The sequence below is a fragment of the Equus quagga genome, chromosome 9, assembly GCF_021613505.1.
Source record: "Equus quagga isolate Etosha38 chromosome 9, UCLA_HA_Equagga_1.0, whole genome shotgun sequence".
Classification (NCBI taxonomy): Eukaryota; Metazoa; Chordata; class Mammalia; order Perissodactyla; family Equidae; genus Equus; species Equus quagga.
This window is the reverse complement of record NC_060275.1, coordinates 43,478,169-43,501,430: the sequence shown is the minus strand read 5'-3', so window position 1 is coordinate 43,501,430 and position 23,262 is coordinate 43,478,169.

Below are 23,262 nucleotides of genomic sequence, written 5' to 3'. Positions count from 1 at the left end.
TGCTATGCCCACCGAGATAGCAGACCACTACCTGCTGTGTCCATCAAGCAATGTGCCAACAGGGAAACCTTGTGACTATTGTGGGAGGGACATTTCAATCACATGTGAAACACTCTGTTTGGAGGTATATAACCACTCTGTGCACCCCACTTCTTCGGTGCCCTTTCTTCCTTTGGGAAGAAAGGCCCCGGGCCATGGTTCCTCATAAAGCTTTGTTTAATTTTCTCTTGCTATTCTGTCTCATGTGAATTTAATTCATTCTCCGGCCAGACGAACCCACATTTGGGAAGAGGAAATGTCTTGCTCCCCTACAACCTCATTACCTTACTTAAAAGATTTCAAACAACCAACCTTTATTTTCAAAATGCCAGAGTCTGTGCTAGGTGCTTAGAGGTTCATCAGAGAATTCCTGTGATGTTAAAATGTCATGAGCACATATACTTAATCTGCACAATACCCTGCTGTATCAATTATTATACTCTAATTGCAAATGAAAAAATTGAATATCTAAATTTAAATAATTTTTTTTGAGATCACGGGTTAGTAATGGGAACCATGGGAAAATTACCACTTGTCAGATGGCAAAGGCAGTGTTTTCTCCACTATGCCAAACTTCATTTTGATATTTGCAAAACATATCATGCATATTATGGGTTGAATATATTTATGATCTTTGCTTTGATAATGATATAGCATACTATTTTAAAAAAATAATACAAAAGTTGGACCTACGAAGCCTGGGTTCAAATTTAGATATTTTCAATCAAGCTATATGACTAAATATTTTGTCAATTCCCCCATCTCTGAGGGACAATCTGGAGGTATCTCAGGGAAATTAACCATGAATTCCTTTTATAAAAAGTTGTTTCAATCTGATTTTCAAGTGTCTGACACTTTTTTATTTTTTTGGCCAGCTAGCTAACAAGCATGTGCCTAATACAGAAAAGGAATTATGGAGATTTGAAGTAACAAATCTCTTCAATTTTGTCTGTTGGACTTCTTTAATGTGACAGAAACCTTTAATTTTCACTGGAAAGCACAAGATTACTGCCTGTAAAGTCGTTTGTTTTTAAAAGAATTTAATTCCATTCAGACAGCTTCAGCTATCAGAAAATATTGGAGAATGAGATATTGCCTTAAAAAATGTTGGGAACCTTATCAGTTGATGAGGTAAGTGAATATCCTAGATGATTGCAAATAACACTTTGTGCTTAGTGTCACGTTATCAGTTACATAATTCGTTACCGTTACTCAAGGCAAATTGGATAAAACAAGTGCCACTACATATTTTTGCTTTCCATCATTACTGATGGAAAATGAATTTGACAAGACGTCTTTAATTCCATATTAAGTTGACCATGCATTTCAATATGACAGAGTTTATAGATGTGGATAAACTCCTTAAGTTTAATAAATTTTTAAAAATATTGCAATTTAAATTGGTACAATAAACTTTACTCTGACTAGCCAGAAGGAAATTACTTCTAAGTACAGGGCTTACAAACAATGAGATTTTAGGCACTATATAAATTCGGTTTTCAATGTTTAAAAGTTTTCTTCTTTCTGATTTCTATGGAACCAGCATTATATACAGAACCTTAAGGTCAACCTTCTACATCGGAAAACATGAGGCACTGAGAATATCCCAGCTATTTGTCCTGACTTTTCCGTTGCTTCTATCTGATGCCAACAATTTTACTGTTGCAGTTTAATTGTTTTATTAAGGGACAAATTCTATGTTAAATGCAAATATAAACTTTCAAATATTTCCTTAAGCTTCAATATAAGTGAATTTATGTGAACCTCTTTAATTAACCACTACATTAAACAAATTTTGACAAGAATTGTGAAAAAATAAGACAAAGAATAGAATTATGAGGAATCTTAAAATACAAGTTTTAGGAAAGAAAGCCTGAAGCATATTATGTGCATTAAGAAAGAGACTAACTTTGGATGGTAGAAACACCTAGTATATCAGATATCTCCCTATAGTTGCTGGCAATGTATTTTTATGACTCTGGCAAAAGACCCAATGTTATTTCATAATATTACATTCTTTTGTATATCACTACCATTTCTAAAGCAGTATCTATGACAGAGACCAACAGTATTCCTCCAGTATCTCTTATCATTTCTTCTTTTTTAATAATGCAACACCCAAGTATTTAGTTGGGCACAATGATGCAGATGTAGAGACTGCATTTTTAGCTCTCCACTGTTGCTAGCCACTAGTATGCCACTAAATTCCAGTGATGTGTAGAGCTGTGAGATCATCCTAAATGATGTAGCTCAATCTTATGTTTGTGAGATTCATCAGTGTCCTGCATGTAAATGTGGTTCATTAATTTTCACTGTTGTATGATATTCTGTTGTATGAACAGACACAACTTATTTACCCATTCTGTTGTTGATAGAAGACAACATTTTAGTGTTCTTCCTTGCTTGTGTTTACTATGAATAATCCATCAATAAACATTCCTGTATACCATGTGGTATACATGTATTCATTTTCTTTTTTTTCCCCTCAGCTTTATTGAGATTAAATTAACACATAACATTGTGCAAGTTTAAGGTGCAAAATGCAATGATTTGATATACATACATATTGTGAAAATATACTACAATAAGCTTAGTTAACACATCCATCCCCTCACATAATTACAACTTCTTTTTTGTGGTGGGAACACTTAAGATCTATTCTCTTAGCAAATTTTAAGTATATAGTACAGTATTGTTAACTATAGTTGCCATGCTGTACATTAGATCCCCAGACTTATCCGTCCTATAACTGGAGGTTTGTACACTTTGACCAACATCTCCCCATTTCTCCCACCCCCACTAACCTGTGGTAACCACCATTCTATTCTCTGTTTCTATGAGTTTGTATTCTTTTAGATTCCGCATGCAGCATCTGTGTTTCTCTGTCAGACTTATTTCACTTAGTGTAATGCTCTAAAGATTCATATGTTATCACAAATGAAAAGGTTTCCATCTCTTTTTTAATGGCTGAATAATATTCCATTATGTGTGTGTCTATGGGGGTGTGTGTGTGGACATGTGTGCATACATATATTTATATCTAATCACATTTTCTTTATCTATTCATCTGTAGATTGACACTTAATGTGTTGTTTCCATATCTTAGCTACCATGAATTACGCTGCAATAAACATGGGATTGCACATATTTGAGATAGTGATTTCTTTTCCTTCAGATATATACCCACAACCAGGATTGCTAGATCATATAGCAGTTCTATTTTTAATTTCTTGAGGGGCCACCATACCATTTTTCATAGTGGTTGTACCAATTTACATTCTCATCAGTAGTACACTGGGGTTCCCTTTTCTCTACATTCTCACCAATACTTGTTATCTCTTGTCATTTTGATAATAGCCATTACCAGGTTTGAGGTGATATCTCATTGTGGTTTTGATTTGTGTTTCCCTGATGGTTAGTGTTGTTGAGCACATTTTCAGTGGCCTTTCGTGCTTTGGAAAAATGTCTACTCAGGTCCTTTGCCAAGTTTTTAATCAGACTTTTTTTTATTGTTTTTTCAGCAAATGAGATTCTTATATTTTTTGGACATTAACCTCTCATCTAAAATATGGTTTGCCTATATTTTCTCCCATTTGTGGGTTGCCTCTTCATTCTGTTGCTTGTTTCTTTTGCTGTGCAGATGGTTTTTAGTTTGATGTAGTCCCACTTGTTTATTTTTACTTTTATTACTTGTGCTTTTGGTGTCATATCCAAAAAAGCATTGCCAAAACCAACGTCAAGAGGCTTTTTCTCTGTGTTTTCTTCTAGGAGTTTCATGGTATCAGGTCTTACTTTTAAGTCTTTAATTCATTTTGAGTTAGTTTTTGTAAGTCCTGTGTAAGGAAAGGGGTTCAATTTCATTCTTTTGGATGTGAGTATCCAATTTTCCCAGCACCATTTATTGAAAAGACTATCTTTTCCCACATTGATATTCTTAGCTCCCTTGTCAAATATTACTTGACCATATATACATGGGTTTATTTATGGGGTACCCATTCTATTCCATTAGTTTGTGTGTCTGTTTTTATGCCAGTACAATGCATACTGTACTTTGGATTTGGATTACTATTGCTTTGAATCTAGCTTGAAGTCAGGAAATGTAATGGTGCAAGCTTTGTTCTTCTTTCTCAAGGTTGCTTTGGCGTTTTGGAGTCTTTTATGTTCCATAGAAATTTTCAGATTTTTTTTTCTATTTTTCTTAAATATGCCTCTGAAATTTGATATGAATTGCAGTAAATCTATAGATGGCTTTCAGTAGTACGAACACTTTAACAACATTAATTCTTCCAATCCACACAAATGAGATATCTTTCTATTTATTTGTGTATTCGTCAATTTGTTTCATTAATGTCTTATAGTTTTCAGTGTATAGGTCTTTAACCTCCTTGGTTAAATTTATTCTTAAGTATTTTACTCTATTTAGGGCAATTGTAAATGGGATTATTTTCTTTATTTCTCTTTCAGTGTAATGGTGGTATTTAACAGTGGTATGTAATTCACTTTTATCTCCAGTATAAAGTTAAAAAACAATATTAAATATAACTATAACTAAAATAATTTGTTAATAAATGCCCAATATAAAAGATGTAAAGTGTGACATCAATAGCATAAGATGTGAAGAAAGGAGAAGTAAAAGTGTATATTTTTGCATACTATTGAAGGTAAGTTATTATCAGCTTAAAATAGATTGCTAATTCTATAAGATATGTTATATAAGCCTTATGATAGCCATGAAGAAAAAACTTTTAGTAGTTACACAAAAGATAAAGAGAAAGGAATTAAAGCATACCCTTCAAAAATATTAATCACAACTGAAGACAGTAAGGGAGAAAGAAAAGAACAAAGGAAATTCAAAACAGTTGGAAAACAACTATGGAAATGGCACTAGTAAGTCCTTGCCTATCAATAATTACTTTAATGGAAATGAACTAAATTCTCCAATCAAAAGACAAAAAGTCAGTGAATGAATTAAAAAGCAAGATCACAATATGCAACATAAAAAAGACTCACTTTAGCTTTAAAATTACTTGTAGACTGAAAGTGAAGGAATGAAAAATATATTCCATGAAAATGGTAACCAAAAGAGATCAGGAGTGGCTATACTTATATCAGTAAAATACACTTCCATCAAAATTAGTCACAAGAGACAAAGAAGGTTATTATACAATGATAAAAGGGCCAATTCATCAAGAAATATAACAATTGTAAATATATATACACCTATCATTTGACCACTTAAATATTTAAAACAAATATTAACAGACTTGAAGGGAGAAATAGCAATACAATAATACTAAGGCATTTCAATACCCCACTTTCAACATTGGATAGATTACACAGAAAGAAAATTAATGTGAAAACAGCATATCTTAATAACACTATAGACCAAATGGACCTAACAGACATATACAGAGCATGCCAACCAACAGCACCAAAATACACGTTTCTCGAGAGCACATGGAACATTTTCCAGGATATACCATATGTTGGGTCATAAGACAAGCCTTAACGAATTTAAGAAGATTGAAAGCATATATAGTATTTTTTCTAACCACAATGGTATGAAACCAGAAATCAATAACAGGAGGAAAGCTAAAAATTCACTAATACATTGAAAATAGGCAACACATTCTTGAACAACCAATGGGTCAAAGAAGAAATCAAAGGGAAAATTAGAAAGTATCTCGATGCAAATGAAAATACAACATACTAAAACTTAGAGAATGTAGCAAAAGCAGTTCTACAAAGGAAATTCATAGAAATAAATGCCTACATTATGAAAAAAGAAAGACCTCAAACAACCAAACTATACATCTCAAGGAATTAGAAAAAGAAGAAAAAACTAAACCCAAAGATGGCAGAAGGAAGGATATAAAATGATTAGAGAAAAAAATAAATAAGATACACACTAGAAAGATAATAGAAAAAGTCAATGAAAATAAGAGTTAGTTTTTGAAAAGATAGAAAAAATTGACAAACCTTTAGCTGGACTTACCAAGAGAAAAAGAGAGGGGACTTCAATAATATTATAAATGAAAGAGGAGACGTTACATCTGAGACCAGAGAAATACGAAGCATCCTAAGAGGCTATTATGAATAATTATATGCCAACAAACTGGATAACCTAGAAGAAGTGGATAAATTCCTATAAACATACAATCTACCAAGACTGAATCATGAAGAAATAGAAAATATGAACAGATCGGTAATGAATAAGGAGATTGATGCAGTAACCAAAAACCTCTCAACAAAGAAAAGCCCAGGAGAAGATGCTCTCCCTGGTGTTTCTACCAAACATTTAAAGAACTGATGCGAATCCTTTTCAAACGATTCCAAAATATTGAAGAGGAGAGAACACTGCCAAACTCATTTTATGAGGCCAGCATCACCCTGATACCAAAGCCACATAAGGACACTATGAGCAAGGTAAATTATAGACCAGTATCCTTGATGACTATAGACGCAGAAATTTTCAGCAATATTCTAGCAAGACAAATTCAACAGCACACTAAAAGGATCACACATCATGATCAAGTGGGATTAATCCTGGGATGCAAGGATGTTTTAACGTGCGCAAATCAATAAATGCGATACACCATATTAATGAAATGAAGGATAAAAAATCATAGGATCCTATCAACATATGTGGAAAAGCACTTGACAAAATTCAACATCCTTTCATGATAAAAGCTCTCAATAAAGTGGGTTTAAAAAGAACATATCTCAACATAATAAAGACCATATATGACAAACAACAGCTGAGATCATACTCAATAGTAAAAGGTTGAAAACTTTCCTCTAAAATAGGAACAAGATGAGGGTGCCCACTCTCATCCTAGGCACCTAGAAAGTCCTAGTTAGAGCAATCAGATAATAAAAAGAAATAAAAAGCATCGATATCAAAAAGAAATCTGTTTGCAGGTGATATGATCTTATATAGAGAATCCACAAAAAATCAGTTAGATAAAATATTCATAAAAATACTTAAAAATCTAATAACAATTTATTTAAAACAAGTAGTTATAACAAGTAGTTATAGAAACACTGTGAGATGTTCAAATATTAATTGTATTTTTGTAAAGAAAGAATATATAATTTAATCAATACCATTCTACCTAGCAATAAATATCTGCAAATAAAATGTAACAAAAGATTTTAAGAACTTTGTATATAAATTCATTTTGTAAGACATTAAAATATCTAAATATATTTTCACAAAATATTGTGAAATTTATGCAATATAGTAAATAAATTCTTCCAAATTGATCTATATATTTAATTCAACTGCAATAAAAATCCTATCAGGATTTTGAAAATAACTTGAAACAAAAATGAAAGCTCAAGAGATAATAGAAAGATAATAAGTAGCAAGACTCTTTCAAAGAAGAACAACATTGTGGAGGTCTTTGTATTTTTAATTAGTAAGAAGTTTTAGAAAAATATAATAATTAATATGTGAGTTTTTGGCAGAGAGATAGACAAAGAGACCAGTGCAATAGCAGAGATTCCAGAACAAATTAACACATGTACAGGACCCTGTGCTGTGACAGAGATGGTGCTGGGAATCACTGGGGAAAACAAACTAATCAGCAAATGACACTGAAAGAAATTGTTATCCAAATAAAAAAATATATTATAATGGATAATTGTCTCACAACTTACAGGAAAATAAACTCCAAATAGATTGAGAGCTCAAGTGTAAAACAATAACTTCAAAATCAAAAATAAACATATGTGCATATATTTATAATCTTGGATTAAGGGTGTGTTTCTTAAACGAGACCCAATGGTACTAAACATAAATGGAGAGATTGATAGATTTGAATACATTGAAATTAAGGATTTCGCTTCTTTAGAAGACATCCTAAAGAAAGTAAAAGTATAAGCCATAAATTGGGGGAAGATATGTGCAATTTATACAATTTATGAAAGATTTATACCATAATATATAAATAACTCCTTTGAATCTGTGATAAATCAATCCTGCCTTATAATATGCTTTAAAGAAACAGTTGAAAATGTATGCTACATGCTTATATAGCTATGTATGTTTGTAATAGCATCATAATAACAACTAACAATAACAGACAACAATAGGAAACAATTTCAATCAATGATAGAATAGAAAAATAAGTTATATGTGTACAATGTAATATTATATAGCAGTGAGAATCAACAAGTGAACTATATATACAGACATCAGAATGGCTAAAACTGAAAAACAAAATATTGAGTAAACAAAGCATCACAAACAATACAATATAATTCTATTGACAACATGTAATCTTCAAAAATCAAAGCTAAAAATATATCTTTAGGTACACATCCAAACGTGTAGATCTATTTTTCAAGAAATAAAGAATGACTAACAGAAAAGAACACGATACTTACACGGTTACCTCTAGGGTAAGAAGTGATAAGCCATCTACCAGGAGTACATTGAGGTCTTTGAATAGATATATACTATTTCTTTTATTAACTATAGTATTCACCATGAAAAATGTAAATTTAAACAAAAAATAGATAATCTTGGGATGCCAGAAATGACAAAAGACAGGAATATGTCCCAAACTGATAGACTGACTGATATTACACTTGTTTCCAAATTTTATCTATTTTGTTGATTAGCCAAATATGATTCACTTTATTTTAAATTACATTAGAACCAATAGACCTGTAACTTTTTATTGATTTATTTTATTGAAGTAACATTGGTTTATAACATTATATAAATTTCAGATGTATGTCATCACATTTCGCCTTCTGTATAGACTACATTGTGTTCACCACCAGAAGTCTAGTTGCCATCCAGCATCACACAGATGTGACCGTTTACCCTTTCTACTCTCCACCCATTGCCCTTCTCCTCTGGTAACCATCAATCTGTCCTCTCTATCTATTTGTTTGTTTATTTGTTTATCTTCCACATATGAGTGAAATCACAAGGTATTTGTCTTTCACCTTCTGACTTATTTCACTAACAAAATAACCTCAAGGTCCATCCACGTTGCTGCAAGTGGCAAGATTTTGTTAGTTTTATGGCTGAGTAGTATCCCATTATATATGTATATACCACATCTTCATCTATTCATACATTAATGGGCCCTTAAGTTTTTTCCAAGTCTATTTTGAATAATGCTGTGATGAAGATAAGGATGGATTTTAAATTAGTGTTTTTGTGTTCTTTGGATAAATACTCAGAAATGGAATAGCTGGATCATATGGTAGTTTTATTTTCAACTTTTGAAGAATCTCTATACTGTTTTCCATAGTGCCTGCACCAGTTTGCATTCTCACCAGCAGTGCAGAAGGGTACCCTTTTCTCCACCTCTTTTCCAACACTTGTCATTTCTTGTCTTTTTAATAATAGCTTTTCTTACTGGCATGAGGTGATATCTCATTGTGGTTTTGATTTGCATTCCCCTAATAATGAGTGGTGTTGAACATCTTTTCATGTGCCTTTTGGCCTCCAAATAGCTTCTTTGAAAAAAGACCTGTTCATGATCTCCATCAATTTTTTGATGAGGTTGTATTTTTGTTGATGAGTTGCATGAGTTTACATATTTTGAATTTTAATTCCCTATGAGATATATGATTTACAAATATCTTCTCCCAACTGGTAGATTGTCTTTTCATTTTGCTGTTGGTTTCTTTTGCTGTGAAAAAACTTTTTAGTTTGATGTAGCCCCATTTCTTTATTTTTTCTTTTGTTTCCCTTGCCTGAGGATCCATATTCAAAAGGATACTGCTACGACCAATGTCAAAGAGCATACTGCCTGTGTTTTCTTCTAGATGTTTTATAGTTTCAGGTCTTATATTTAAGTCTTACTCTATTTTGAGTTAATTTTTGTGTATGGTGTAAGATAATGGTGTACTTTCATTCTTTTGCATGTGGCTGTCCGGTTTTCCCAACATGATTTATTGAAGAGACTTTCCTATCTCCAGCATATATTCTTGACTCCTTTGTCAAAGATTAGCTGACCATGGATGTGTGGGCTTATTTCTGGGCTCTCAATTCTGTTCCATTGATCTCTGTGTCTGTTTTTCTCCCAGTACCATGATGTTTTGATTACTAAAGCTTTGTACTATATTTTGAAATCAGGGACTGTGATACTTCCAGCTTTGTTCTTTTTTCTCAGAATTGCCTTGGCTATTTGGGGTCTTTTGTTGTTCCATATAAATTTTAGGATTCTTTGTTCTATTTCCATGAAAAAATGTCATTGGGATTCTGATAGGGATTGCTCTGAATCTATAGATTGCTTTAGGGAATACGAACATTTTAACTATGTTAATTCTTCCTCCATGAGCATGGAATAGCTTTCCATTTCTTTGCATCTTCTTCAATTTCTTTCAAGAATGTCACATAGTTTTCATTGTACAAGTCTTTCACCTCCTTGGTTAAACTTATTCCTAGACATTGTATTAATTTTGTTGTGTATGTGGATGAGATTGTGTTCTTGATTTCTCTTTCTGCTATTTTGTTGTTGGTGTATAGAAACACGACTGATTTTTGCATGTTGATTTTTGTGCCTTGCAATCCTACTATATTTCTGATAGTTTTTAAGTGTATTATCTAGGGGTCTCTCTATATAAAATCATGTCATCAACAAACAGTGACAGTTTTACTTCTTCCAACTTGGATACTTTTTATTTCTTTTTGTTGCCTAATTGCTCTGGCTAGGACTTCCAAGACTATGTTGAATAAGAGTGGCAAGAGTAGGCATCCTTGTTGTCTTCCAATTCTTAGAGGGATAGCTTTTAGTTTTTCACCATTGAGTATGGTATTAGCTGTAAGTTTGTCACATATGGCTTTTATTATGTTGAGGTACTTACTTCTATACCAATTTTATTGAGAGTTTTTATCATAAATGAATACTGTATCTTGTCAAATACTTTCTCTGCATCTATTGAGATGATCATGTGATTTCTTTCTTCATTTTGTTAACGTGATGTATTATGTTGAAATATTTGCATATGTTGAGCTATCCTTGCATCCCTTAAATAAAGCCCACTTGATCATGGTGTATGATCTTTTTAATGTATTGTTGTATTCAATTTGCTAATATTTTGTAGAGGACTTTTGCATCTATATTCATCAGAGATATTGGCCTGTAATTTTCCTTTATATGTTGTCTTTGGCTGTGGATATCAGGGTAATATTGGCCTTGTAAGATGAGTTCCTTCTCTAACTTTTGGAATAGTTTGAGAAGGATAGGTATTAAATCTTCTTTGAATGCTTTGTAGAATTCACCAGACTAAAAGTGAGAGTGAAATAACTGATCAACAATGGAATATACTTTAATTATCCTATTCAATTTAAATTTAAATGTAACATTAAGTTAAAATAATAATAGTATTAATTTGGTGAGAAATGGTTTATGTCATGAATAATAAACTCTATAATTGCTAGATCATTATTATATAAAACTGATGAGTAAATAATGAACAAAATACTTGATTAGTTGATTCTAGATCATATACTATCTCATCCAGCAGTTTTCATTCACATTCTGAAGCAAATCAGCCTCAATATGATAAATGTTAAAGAATAAACTAGTAGCCTATTGAGAATTATTAAACTGACATTGTCTTTATGTGAGGAAACTCAGCTATTGTAATGACTAAAACAACTCTTCTGTGGATCTGTGACCAACACAAGATGGCCCAAAGGAAATAATCCCATTTTCCACCCAAAATATCTAACAACAACCAAGCCCACCAAAGAACCCATTTTTTAAAAAGTAGTAAGATCCTACATCTTGTTAAACACCAAAATAACTTATATTGCAAATAAGAAATATGTCTCCTCTTTTCAGGTTAACTTGGATTCAGGAAAAAGCTGAGCTAAGGCAATGCTGCTAACCCTGCTTTTTTCCTTTGTTCCTATCTCTCCCAGCTCTCAATTCTGCTCTGCCTGAATTTCATTTTTAATACATTCCTCTCTCTTTTCCTGATCTGCTTCTCCTCACTCCTTTCTTGCATTAGCCTCTCTACAGAAACGGTTCCAACAGCCAGCCCTGAAAACTCCTAATGGCTAAAATAGTTTTTGTGTACTCTGTGGCTAAAGTAGTTATTTGGTTGAAGCATTTAAATCCCATCTGCTGGGACTGAATAGCTTTATAGAATTGTAGTTTGTGCAGATAAGATTTCATTCCTAGTTTTCTAGATAAAAGTAACAGCAAAGTCTGTGAAGTAAATGCAGGTTGATGAAGAATCCCAACGTTGAATTGCTATATGTTGAAATATATTCAAGGATGAAAATCTACAAACAACTGTTTTTTTAAATGATCTTTCCTCGATAGCTGACTAGTAAATAGAAAAAAATATATTAAAATCTAAGATGAGCTCAGGGATGGTTTCATTTGAGTCTACAGTTGAAAATGTAGAAATTATATATGCAAGTTTTAAAAAATATTATCTTATCCTATTATGAATTATGTATTATCTTATATATCTTATATATCTAATATATGAATTATATATTATCTTATATATCTTATTATGAATTATCTTAATTCATAAATTTGATATTTCTCACTTTAAAATATTTAATGCAAGTGATTTAGCATTTATATAGTTGTCAAATTGAACAACAAAATTATATTACTGGGATTCCTTCAGCCTGCCTAACTTTTATTAGTGGTTAGTAAGACCAATTCATTGCATAGGGATGAAAAGCATAACTCTAATTTTATGCAAACTATAAAAAGAACTCCTAAACTCAATAACAAGAAAACAAACAATCCAGTTAAAAATTGGGCCAAAGACCTTAACAGATGCCTGTGCAAATAAGCATATGAAAGGATGTTCCACATAACATGTAATCAGGAAAATGCAACTTAAAAGAACAATGAGATACCACCACAAACCTATCAGAATGCCCCAGATCTGGAATACTGACAACGCCAAAAGCTGGGGAGGCTATGGAGGACAGGAACTCTCATTCATTGCTGGTAGGAATGCAAAATGGTACAGCCACTTTGGAAGACAGTTTGGCAGTTTCTTACAAAACCAAACATACTCTTACTATACGTTCCAGCAATCAAACTCCTTGGTGTTGACCCAAAGGGGCTGAAAACTTCTGTCCACACAAAACCTTACACATAGATGTTTACAGCAGCTTTATTTGTAATTACCAAGACTTGGAAGCAACCAAAATGTTCTTCAGTAGGTGAATGTATAAATAAACTGTGGTACATCCAGGCAATGAAATATCATTCAGTGATAAAAAGAAATGAGCTATAAAACCATAAAAATTCATGGAGGAAACTTAAATGTATAATAGTAAGTGAAAGAAACCAATCTGAAAAGGCTACATACTGTATGATTCCAACTACATGACGTTCTGGAAAAGGCAAAGCTGGGAGACAGTAAAAAGACCAGTGGTTGCCAGGTGTTTGGGGTGAGGGCAGGTGAATAAGCAAAGCAAAGAGAATTTTTAAGGCAGTGAAAATACTCTGGAGAAAACCACAATGATGGGTATATGTCACTACACATTTCTCCAAACCCAGTGAATGTACAACACCGAGTGAACTGTAATGTGAACTATGAATTTGGGTAATTGTGATGTGTCAGTGTACGTTCATCCACTGTAACAAATGTACCACTGTGGTAGGAGATGTTGATAAAGGAGAATGTTATGGAGGAGGTTAAGGGAACTTTCTCAAATATCCCTCAATTTTGTATCCTCCCCTCGATTTTGCTGTGGACCTTAAACCTCTCTAAAAATAGTCAATAAAAATTAATAATAAATGTGCTTTGCACATAGAAAAAATATTAGCCCTACATCTAATACACAGTCTTAAACAAATTATCAGAAATTTATGTAGATGTAATTTATACACATTAAGGAAATTTTTCTGAATTTTTCATATATCAAACATAAAATTCCTAAATGTTAATACTACAGAATGACATATAAATATTTTATATTGATAAGTTGTATCATTTGCAATCATGAAAAGATATTGCTTTAAATTTTTGAGGAATTCACAAAATTCTTCTCTGAAATATTTAGTAAAAGAAAGCAGAACACCAAATTTTACATAGTCAGACTTTTCCTAAATATATACTTGTGTAAATTTTCAGATGTTTCTGTACTATATACATGATACTTTTATAATTTTATTAGGTATTGAGTTTGATAATTTCAAGGAATTCTCAAGAAAAGTATTTTTTAAATAGATTATTCCCAATTTAAAATATTATAGTAAATCTAGAATACATGTGTTATGTTTCTTTCTTTCTTTCCTTCTTTTGTTTTGATGAGCAAGATTGGCCCTGAGCTAACATCTGTTGCCAGTGTTCCTCTTTTTTGGCTTGAGTAAGATTGTCACTGAGCTAACATCTGTGCTAATCTTCCTCTATTTTGTATGTGGGATGTCACCACAACATTGCTTGATGAAGCAGTGTGCAGATTCAGGCCCAGGATCAAAACCCATAAGCCCCGAGCTGCCAAAGTGCAGGCTTAAGCATTACACCATAGGGCTGGCCCCATGTTATGTTTTTCTTAAAGCAAATGTACTTATCTTTTTATTCAAAGACATACTGTATATATCCTCAGTTTCCAAAACACTAAGCATGCCAAAGAGAAAGATAAAGAGCCACCTATCACAGACAACAGTCATCAACCTCCCCTGACCCAACACACACACAGACACACACACACAATTAATTTCCACCGAGATGAGGTGAACAGCAATTTTAAGAAAAATTAATTTGAGTATTAATGTCTAGAGATTTGCACTTAGATTTTTGCATATTAGTTTGGAGTTTAGACCTAAATTCATGCATTATATTTCCTACTACAGCAGAATATATATCCTAGAATGTAATATTTGAATATTTACTGTAAAAATAAAAGTAATTAAAAAATTTGCTATTCAAAGTATTATTTAATGACTTATAATCTCTTGTACAGTTTAACATATTTCACTGTTCTTTCTACGTGTAATCTCTGCCTTAGTAAAGTCAGATACATGAAAATCCAAATTTACAAAATATTAAAAAGAGATACCTATTATTTCAAAGAAGGTTTTTGGTGGCAATTCTACTGCTGGTATCTGTTTATTTGTAGACTGTTAAGCACTGTCAGAGACATTCATGGGTCATCTTAGGGACTTTTTTATTGGAAATCATAAAATTTAAATTCTATTAAATTAAATACAAAATTCAAATTCTATAAAATTTAAATTCTAAAGTTGATTGAAAAACATTTTATTTGGCACAAATAAAACAATTTGACACAAATTTTTAGGAATCCACTGCTTGTATAGAGGAAACTCTTACAATGCATATATCAACATAGAACTCACATATAAAATAGATCAACACAGAGCAGTCATTCAATTCTAGTTTTGCCATTCCTCACATAAAAATTGCTTGCTATTTTGTGCTATAAAATTCAATAGAGCCTCTTCAGTGCAGTCTGTGAGAATAACCACGCATTAATGAATGAATTGATCAATTTGCTAGTTAATCCATAGTGCATGGGGAAGTAGCTATTAGAGAAACCCTGGAAAGAACAGCTGGTCTGCTCATTGGAGAAAAATTCTTATTTACTGAGTTCAATTCAGAGATGCTAACCTCATAGTCCCCAGGTTCACTGGTGGTGGTTGTTTCCTTTACAATCATTCTGAACTGTGGTTTTAATGGAATAATATGGGCAATATTTACTGCCCATATTGGACAATATTCCCTATATACTAATTATATTCAGCACAAATAAAAATCTTCAAGTATTGTTCGGTCAATGATATCCTGATTACGGAACAGCTGCAGTGAATGTTTTTCACTTGTTGTACATTGTATCCTCTTATTCATTTTACAATATAGTAAAATAACACTACAAATGTTATGATATCCAAAATGCAGAGACTATTGCTTATGGTAGACCTACTATATATTATGCTACTCAATGACATATACAGCAATCATTTTAATACTTTCCCCCTTATTTATTTATTTATTTTTATTTTCTTGGTGAGGAAAAGTGGCCCTGGGTTAACATCTGATGCCAATCTTCTTCTTTATGTTTTTCCCTGAGCTAACATCCATGCCAATCTTCCTCTATTTTTTGTATGTGGGATGCTGCCATAGCATGGCTTGATGAGCAGTGTGTAGGTCTGCACCTGGGATCTGAACTCATGAACCCCAGGTTGCTGAAGCGGAGTGTGAGAACTTAACCACTATGCCACCATGTCAGCCCCAATACTTTTCCCCTCATTTATTTTTCCACTCATTCTCAAAAAACACAATTCAATTTTAAGGAGCTCATAGACGTTTTCTAATTTTAATAGATTTAAGTGAAATTATTTCTGTCTTCTGATTTTATAGACATTTATCCTAATGGAACTTTTTACTCTTACAAATGAAATGATAGAACTATCAAAGAGTCTCTCAACTCAACAAAACAAAGAGTTAATTTCTGTTGTCATTTTTGTGTTTTTTGTATCAGTAGTAAGGAATTACTAAATAAATGAAATAGGCATTATGCTTCTAAGAAGCAACTGGACATAAAATTTGTAATTAGGGTCCCTTCTTTTGTAATAGCATGTAGTCCAAAATTAAGGATACTACTAGATAGTACAATAATCTGAGACAATCTATGATAATCAAGTCTATATTATGCTCCAATAACTTTTAAATGAATTATAGGTGTTTATGAAAAGGAAGCCTGGACACAGCGCTCACATAGCTCCTACTTATAGTCAAGGCTGCACTTTCTAGAGACCAGTTAATGGATTTGTGTAGGGAGAATTTCATGAGGGATCTCTGACTAAAATTCTAATATCATTCTTTTCATGTGGCATATGTGTGTGTTTATGTTGTCAGTAAAGAACCCTCCAGGAATGGGCCATATCAAATGACCAGTGTCAAATAATATGACTAATGCCACAATTTAAAAGCTCTACACACAGTCTTTGAACCATGGCCATATTTATTATATAGTCCTGCCTATTCTGCCATGCTCTCCCCATTTCAACAGAGACATTCTTCATCTTAAGTGTTTATGCTAATCAACTCATAATGTACAATCACTCTAGACTTGCAATTATCAAACTACAAAACATTGCTTTACAGCAAACTGTATGCTGATAATGTAGAAGCGATTAATCTCTCTAGTATTGTTCATTTGTTGCTATGGAAATACTCCCTCTCTACAGGGCTATTAGTAAACATTATATTAAGATTGCTGCCAATGACAGAGTCAACCTGGCAAACTCTACAACAAATGCAAAGCAGTACTATTGCAGTCATGCTCTGCCACGCATACATACATCAGTCCGTTTTTTATCAGTAGGATTTTGTTTCACTGAAAAAGTAAATTTATTTCTATTATAAAACATACTGATAGAAAATTACACATTGGTATTTATTGGGAATTCACACAATTAAAAATCTCCTTTGTTGAAAAATGAAATTTTTTTGCATGTTCTTATTAAAATTGGATATTTCTTTGACTAAAATGAATACTTGCCACATTTCTCACTTTCAAACTTAAAAATATATAGTTCTTTTTTGGAAACACTGTGATGATATTAAAGTAAGGTTAATCTCTGAATGAAAATTAATGTAACATATCATATAATAGCTTAGAAGGAGGGACAGAGCCTCATGTGATCATATACAACACATTTGGTCACATTTGACTGAAGTGATATGTAGGCTGAAATAGTTTACCCTCTCTTGTTAGGATTCATAACAACATATTTATGTAAATACATTTCACTCATAGCACAAAGTGAAGAAAAATATTTTCAATTGCCATGAAGTATATCTAGCTGTCAGAAAAGCTAGTTTTGATAAAATGTGTCTCTAAAAAAATATAGATTAAGTCTATATCAATTAAGGTACAAGGTTTAGCATATCTTTTTATTTATTATTTGGAGATAATTGCTATAAGTACCACTTGACAAAGTATTCTTTGAATATAAGGTAATATGAAATAACCTCAAACTACTGAACTGAATGTATCAGAGAAATAATGACATTCATTTAGTTGCCTTGACGCTATTATATTTTTATTGACAAATAAAAATGGTATATACTTAAAATGCACAATGTGATAATTTGATATACCTGTATATACCACAATCAAGCTAATTAATAAATTCATCACCTCCCATAGTCACCTTTTTTTCCTGTGGTAAGAATACCTTCAGTAAATTTCAATTATGCGTTACAGTATTGTTAACTATAGTCACCATCCTGTACATTCAAATCTCCAGAACATATTCATCCTCCCTAACTGAAACTTTGTACCCTTTAACCATCATCTTCCCACTGCCCCAACTCCCCAGACTCTGCAACCACCATTCTACTCTCTGCTTCTATATATTCAACTTTTTAAGATTCCAGATGTAAGAAAGATCCTGGAGAATTTATCTTTCTGTGTCTAGCTTGTTTCATTTACCATAATGCCTTCCAGGTTCATCCATGTTATTGCAAATGGCAGGATTTCCTTCTTTTTAAAATTAAATATATTCTAGGGGCCAGTCCCATGGCGGAGTAGTTAAGTTCATGTGCTCCTCTGTGTCGGTCCCAGGGTTTCGCTGGTTCAGATCCTGGGCGTGGACATGGCACCACTCATCAGGCCATGTTGAGGTGGTGTCCCACATGCCACAACTAGAAGGACCTACAACTAAAATATACAACTATGTACTGGGTGAATTTGGGGAGAAAAAGCAGAAATAAAAAAAAAAAAGAAAGCTTGGCAACAGTTGTTAGCTCAGGTGCCAATCTAAGAATAAATAAATAAATAAAATATATTCTAATATATATGCATATATATCAAATTTTCTTTATCCATTTATCCATCAATGGATACTTACATTGTTTCCAAATCTTGGCTATTGTGAATAATGCTTCCATGAACATAGGAGTGCAGATATTCCTTCAAGATACTCATTTCATTGCCTTTGGGATATTTTCCCAGAAGTAGAATTGCTGGATCATATGATCACGCTATTACTAATTTTTTGACAAACCTCCAAACTGTTTCCCATAATGACTGTACCAATTTACACTCCTACCAATAGTGCAGAAGTGCTCCAAAAGTGCACCTTGTTTTCATATCCTCTCCAACAGTTGTTATTTCCTGTCGTTTTGATAATAGTCATCCTAACAGATGAGAGGTGATATATCATTATGGTTTTGACTTGCATTTCCCTGCTGATTGGTGATGTTGAATACCATTTCACATACCTGTTGGCCATTTGCATGTCTTTTTTAGAGCAACGTCTATTCAGGTACTTTGCCCATTTTTGAGTAAAGTAATTTGTTTTCTTGCAATTGAGTTGTTTGTATTCCTGATGTGTTTTTGATATTAACCCCTTATTGTATGTATGTTTGCAAATATTTTCTCCCATCCTATAGGTTGCCTTTTCATTGTGTTGATTGTTCTCTTTGTTGTACAGAATCTCTTTAGTTTGATGCAATCCCACTTTATTGCGACTTTTGCTACCTGTGCTTTTGGGGTTCTAAAAAATAATTGCCCAGCACAATGTCAACAAGCGTTTTTCTATATTTTCTCCCGGTAGTTTTACAGTTTCAAGTTTTACATTTAAGTCTTTAATCCATTTTGAGTGGACTTTTGCACATACTGTGAGATAAGGGTCCAATTTCACTTTTCTGCATGCAGACATCAAATTTTCCCATCACCATTTATTGAAGAATATCCTTTCCCAATTTAGTCACTTGGGTACTTTTAATGATGTTAAGAGATAGATCTAATATTTTGTGCACTGTTGCTGAACTTTAAACTGGCTGAAATCGTTAGATGTATAGTGGTTTGCCCTAGTCTTCTGTCATTTACTCGTTCATTCATTCAATTATTCATCATTAATTAAATATTTGAGTGCCGACTTTAGCTTAGTTTTAAGAATGAATAATGAATTACTCTGCCTCCCCTTAAAGTACTTAGGGTCTAGTGAAGTCAGAAAGACAGAGAAGTTAGATAGTTAGTGAATGAAGTGTTTTGAGAGAATTTTGCACGGGTTGCTTTTCATTTAGTCCAAATAGATAATTTAGTAATAAACTAAAATTATCTACAACACAATTGATCACTTCTTTAGTTGACCATTTCAAATTGTTTTAAAACCATTGTTTAGAAATTAATACAAAGGTCTTGTTTTTCAGTTTTTAGGGGAAAATCTCAGAACAAATAGATTAAGCTTTTCGGATGAATAAAACAGAACTGATTTTCATGGCCCACTATTATTTTTACCCAGGATAGGATAACATATGTATTTATCTCTACAATAACATTTGAAAAGGTATAAAACATAGTCTAATTTTTAAAAATGTTAACTATTAAAAGTCATTTTTGTATTTGACAGATGATATAATGTCTACTGCTATGTTGACCAAAAGGAGTTTCATAAAATCACCTGAAGTTCTATATCACAACTTTAAATGTGTCAATTCATTGCAGTTAACGAAGGATGGTGGATCTGGAGAAAATTTCACATTGGATGTAGTCATGGTCATTTGTTCTGTTCATTAAAATCATTATGTTATCATACTCTCAATTTTAACATATAAATCCAAAACCAACTTTTTAGGAATTTCTTTCAAATGATACACTAAATATAAAAACTATGCTTTAAATGTTGTATCTGTGTGTGTATTATATACATTTATAATTTCCCAATTATCACATTGCACTATTTTTAAAAGCTTAAAAGCAATATGCTTTAATGACTTTGTTCATCTACTCTTGAGGTATAGTAATATTTACATTTGAATCAATTGTAGTTAATTGATAAATATAACTATCAGATTTATTGGATAAATAGTATTAAAGTCAGCTAATATTTGATAGCAATCAGCTTGTAAGTGAGGAGGAATAGCTTTCAAGATCTAATTTGGACAGTAAAACTCATTTTCATCTAATAAGCATTAATGTGTGACAAAGTTGCTAGATTCCCAAAGGCATCCGGGAGCACATTTCATCTGGCTACATCATTATGGAAATTTTGAACTTTGATCTTAATTAGGCATTCTCATTTCCGCAATGGAAGTCATAATTTTGGTTAGATATCACCCATACCAGTATTTTGCATAAAATGTTTATACATGTAGTTTTAGTTGAATAAGTTGGGGAGAGTGTCACTGAAACTTGTTATAGACTAGAGATAATTGGCATTTATGGTGAATGTTTACAAGCGGGAAAATCTCTCCTGGGAATGTAGCAAGTGACGCTGTAGGTAGTGGCAGCTTTTCAAAACTGAAAAGATTGGCAGGCAGGTAGTTTTAAATCCCAAAATCCTGGGAAAAGTTTTCTCAAATTTGATGTAACAGTGGTGGTAAATAGTACCCAAATGCAAAACTGAACATAAGAGTGGGGCAGGTAAACTGTCCCTTCTTGGACAGGACAAATGGGTCCTATGCAGTGAATAATGTTATATATCTGAAACTCCACAGTGTGACTAAGAAGAAATTTCACAAATGTAGAAAAATTGAGTTGTTTTAATAGCACTAAATGGTCAAAATGCTTACTTTCTGCTTCGTATCTGAGTGGCAATAATAGTAACATTTCATTACATGAAGAAGAGAAAAACTTTATACCTTGGTTTTGCTTGTCCTCTATGGGCAATTGTTCAAGTCTTTTGGTTAGGAAGTGAAAAATATTACCATTATAAAGCATCCTAAGTAGACTAAACAAACAAACAAAAAAAAGCCCTGTCTTTTCAGGTTGATATCACATGCTGCTCAAGCCAAATATTTGTTTCTTCCCAAACGTTCTTCCTTTTATTTCTTCCCCAAACTTCCCTATCTCAATGGTTCTTAAATAAGTACACATTAGAAAAATCCGAGGCAATTTTAACAAATATTAGTCTGGCCCACATCAGACTAATAAAACGAGAATCTTTGCCCATAGGGCTTTGGATTGATATCTTTAAAGCCATAACAGTCCCCCCTCCCTGCCCCCAAAAGACTTGGAGTGATGTGCCTATGGGGGATTTGTGAACAATTGTTAATATTTACTCCTTTCCTTCTTTTTCTTTCTGTCTCTCTCTCTTTCTTTCTCTATCTCTCCTTCTTTCCTTCTTTGTTTCTTTCCTCTTTCTTTCTTCTTTATTTAGTTATTTATTAATCAATTTTATGGAAATACCATTTATATAACGTACAATTCATCAATTTAAAGTGTCCAGTTGTATGTATTTTAGTGTATTCATAGAGATTGCAACCATCAACACACTTTAATTTCAGCATATTTTCAAATGCTTCCCCCCAAAATCATTACCCATTAACTGTCGCTTCCCATTGTACCCTAATCTGAACGCGCCATTCCTATGTAACCATTAATCTATTTTCTATCTCTATAGAATTACCTATTCTGAATATTTGAAGTAGATATAATCATGTGATATGCAATCTTTTGTAAATGCCTCTTCACTGAGCATAATATGTTCAAGTTACAGCATGTATCAGTTCTCCATTTCTTTTTTATTGTTGAATAATACTTCAGTATATGACTACAGTTTATTTATTTATTCATTCATCAATTAATTCACAGTTGATTTGTTTTCACATTTTGGCTATTATAAATCATGTTGCTGTAATCATTTGTGTGCAAGTTTTCACATAGGTATAGGTTTCATTGAATCTATAGATCAATTTTGGGAGTACTATTGTCTTAACAATATTAGGATACATGAACATAGATGTACTTCTATTTATTTAAATAGTCTTTAATATCTTCCAGTGATGCTTGGTAGTCTTAAGTGTACAAACATTGTATATATTTTGTTAAATTTATTCTTAAGTATTTTGTTTTTTGGTGACTACCATAAAAAGAATTCTGTCCTTAATTTTGTTTTTGATGTTTCATTGCTAGTGTACAGAAATAGAATTAATGTTTGTGTATTGATATTATATTTTGCAAACTTGCTGAACTTATTAGTTCCAATATTTTTTTTCACTGATTATTTAGGATTTTTTATGTACAAGATCATGTCATCAACTAACAGAAATACTTGTGCTTCTTTCTTTCCAATCTCAATGTTATTTATTTATTTATTTTCTTATCTAATTACCTGTGCCAGAATCTTCAGTACCATCTTAAATAGAAATGCCAAGGAAAGACATCTTAATCTTATTTCTGATCTAGGAGGGAAAGAGCTCACTTTTCACCTTTAAGTATGATGTTAGTTGTGGGTTTTCATAGATGTTCTTTATTAGTTTGAGGAAGTTCCCTTCCACCCCTAGTTTGTTGAA